A 3,875-nucleotide genomic window follows, 5' to 3' on the forward strand; every position below is an offset into this window, starting at 1 on the left:
AGATCCAGCTCAGCCTCCTCTGACAGCAGGCAGCGATTAGTGCTTGTAAATAATTGAGGACATAGTATGTTTACTGTATCCCCAATTATGAATGTACAGGAAGTGCTCTACATCACTTACTGTTCATTCATGATTGGGGACATAATAAGCATACAATATCCACAGGTTGTAAACAGTATATTATGAACCACCAAAGAAATCAGGCCCACCACACCCCTAATTATTAAACAACAACAGACAGATTCAATGGGGTGTCACACAAGGATTCAACGGGACACATCTAAGTACATATTACCCTTTTTAATTGGGGGTTGTTAAGACAATTTTTATTTTAAAAATACATATAGTTAAAAGCATATAATATAATAAAATTAAATCATGGTTTCATATAAAAGAGTTGATCCCACAAGCACTTAGCAATATTTCATTTTGGTATAATCATAATATCTTTTGGACGATTTCTTAAGGGACCGTAATATACAGGGGTACGGGTACTCCTAGAATGAGATCCTAATACCATTGCATGAGAAACAGGAAGTGAGGGTAAATCTTTCTACTGGAGTCTTGGATTGCAGAAAAAAATAACAGGTATTCGAACCCTTTGAAACTGTATTTAAAGGAGAACTATGGGGTTAGGGCTTTTCCCCGTAGTTCTCCTTAGGGTAACGGGAGGACACAAACTAGCGTCCTACCGTCACCCTGAGCTCAGTATAACGCGAGCTACAGCTCGCGGTATACTGAGACGCCGCAGCTGAAGCGGATCCCGACAATTATGTCTGGCTCTGCCCAGCTGAAATGTCTTTATTCAACCTCAAATACTATGTAACTATGTAATGTTCATGCTTTGAATGTGCAGTGAGTCCAGATTCAACTAATTTTTGCCAAAGCTTCTTCAGGAAGTTATGAGGTAGCCTCTGACATATGCTTTTAACAATATAATACGTTTTATATACTGTACATAAACAACCAAAACCAATAACACCAAAAAAATACATTATAAGAAGTATTATTTCTTATCTATATATTTGCTTATTAACCAACTCGATATTACAATCCTCTTTGAGTGACCTAGGCCCTATTACAGATGACGACTGGATGGGTGCTGTGAGGGCTGTTCTCTCGATTTCTCTGTCCACATCTCATAGACTTACCCAACTATTTACTTTGCCCAGGACCTATCGTACCCCTGAGTTCCTGTTCAAGATAAGTGTCAGGACTGACCCTTCTTGTCCAAAATGTGCAGCAGCCCATCCGTACAGATCTAAGGAGTGTACAAAGTGGGGTGAAGCATGTAACGGGATAGAATTCGGTGTCATATTAAAATCACCCGCTATGACAATGAAGTCCGTTGAATAGGCCGCAAGCACAGGAATCAGGGAATGGAGAACAACAACATCCGCGGGTGGAGGGACATAAAGACCCACCAATACTAAATATACGTTTTCAACAGTGGAATAGCAAACAACATATTTAACACCTGGGTCTAGCTTGAGGTCCAGCAGGTCCAGGTTTAAGGAGGCTCTGCAGCGTCTACCCAGGGCTGTGCGGTCTCAACATGGCTGTGTGGTCTCACCATGGCTGTGCGGTATCATCAGGGCTGTGTGCGGATCTAACCAGGGCTGTGTGTGGTCTCACCATGGCTGTACGGTGTCACAAGGGCTGTGCGTTTTCACCAGGGCAGCATGCAGGTCTCACCATGGCTGCGCTGTCTCACCATGGCTGTGTGGTCTCACCATGGCTGTGCGATGTCAGCAGGTCTGTGTGCAGGTCTCACCAGGGCTTTGCGGTGTCATCAAGGCTGTGTGGTCTCACCAGGGCTGCCTGCGGGTCCCACCAGGGCTTTACAGGCGGGTGCAATCGCACCATGGCTGTGCCATGTGCAGACTGACTGATCCTGATCTGCTCTGATTCCCCCCACACCTGCCGCAGCCCCACACAGCTCAGCTGCTATCCACTGCCCGCCCACGCCGCAAAGGAACGGAGGAGGGGAGTCTTCCAAGCTGATGCCGGCCCTGCATACAGGAGGAACAGGACCCTGCAGTTTTCCTGTGTTTGTCTGACGTCAGGAGTCAGGACCTGGTGGTGCACTGGTGTCACCCCCGGCGGGTATTACCAGTGATGCCGCTGCCATTGTGGATGGAGTGGGTTAGGCATAAGACATTTGTCCCAGGAAAAAGGAAGAAATTCGTCCTTGTTTACACATTTTTTAAATACAAGCAGTCCCTGAGTTACAGGACGTTGTTAGACGTGCAGACGAGGAGTGGGTCTGGTTCGTAGTACAGTACCTCCTGTACATTACAGGAAGTTGTTAAACATGCAGACAAGGAGAGCCTGCCTCTTCTTCCTGGTCTGGTACTGTACATTACAGGAAGTTGTTCCCTTCCCTATGCTGTCCAAAACGTAAACAATTTTTTGGCTGGAAGTGAAAGCACTCACCTCATAGTTCTCCTTTAAAGCTAAAAAATAGATTGAGCTGGACATACATTTTGTGTTAGGGTTAACATCTACGTTAAAGAGTTGATGTTAATGTTTTTGAATAAAATGTTGTCGCAACAGCAGCTTAAAATTAAAAAAAGCATAGGCTGCAATACTTACCTTCAAACCAGAGTCCTTCAGGGGGGTAATTGGGTAAAATTAGCAGTTTTAAACCCTCTCCTTTTCCCATTGATATTCTTCCTGTACCCTTGCTAGTGATCTCATTTTTTTATTTTTACTGTCTTGCCAATTAAATGCAGACAATGTGGCACCTTTATTGCCATCCCAGTCTTTTGAGGGTTTTTTTTATACTATATTCGGTATGTTTACTCTTGTCCTTTTGATTCCTTTCTTGTACTTCCTCTTTTTATGCTTTTATTTTACTCTCCCTCTACAGAGCTTGGCGGCGAATCAAATGATATAACATTACATGTTTTCCAAGTCCTCAAATCCAAGCATGACAGCTGTGCCTTGTGTCTGTCTGCAATGGAACAAGCTGTTCTGTCTAGCTTGACATTCTCATCTGAATATAAAACCCATGACATCATGGCAGGCTGCTTCATTCTCTGCATAGAATTTCCCTTAGCCAAGCTTCACTTACATTTGTTCTTTGACAGTGGAAGACCACAAAGCCCTCTACATGTCCCAGTTTCTGCACCTACTCTATATATACAATATATACAGTGGTACCTCGGTTCACGAACTTAATTTGTTCCACGATTCTGGTCGCGAACCGATTTGGTCGTGAACCGAATCAAAATGTGATCAGACCGCAATCTCGACTAGAGGAAGCCATGGCCATGTGTCAGAGCAGAGAAGATTGTGTTCATCACCCGAAGCGGAGTTCGCGAACGGAAGCAAAATTTTTCCGAACTTCCTGTTCGCGAACCGAATTGTTTGCGAACAGAAGCGGTTTGTGAACCGAGGCACCACTGTGTATATATATATATACTGTGTTTATGTGTAGGTGTGTAATATATATGTTGTGGCAGTGCTTGCCAATGCCACGGAGTATGCTGGCAACACAATCACCCAGGACTCTCAGCCAGAGGGGCTGAGAGGTTCCAGAACTAAAATAGTTAATAGTTTTTCAGGGAAGAAGCTGGCCTGTCAGTTTCCTCCGGTTTTTTCTGGATTATAACTGGGATCTGGATCTCTGGAGATTTCTTAGGGTTCTGGGTGGGATGAAATCTCCAGTCCTGCGGTTAGGTGTTGCCAGGGATCAGGTGGCTGAGAGCAACCTCATTAAGAGCCCAGACCAGAGCTCAAGGGAAAGTTGGTGGTGTGTGCTGGAGGCACACGAGGGTCAAGCCAAGCCAGTGGTGTGTGCAGGAGGCACACGGCCAAAAGCAGACTCGGGTGCGTGCTAGACGCATGTGGAACAGCCAGGGAAGGCTGGG

The sequence above is a fragment of the Nanorana parkeri genome, unplaced genomic scaffold, assembly GCF_000935625.1.
Source record: "Nanorana parkeri isolate BGI_ZX_2015 unplaced genomic scaffold, ASM93562v1 scaffold679, whole genome shotgun sequence".
NCBI lineage: Eukaryota > Metazoa > Chordata > Amphibia > Anura > Dicroglossidae > Nanorana > Nanorana parkeri.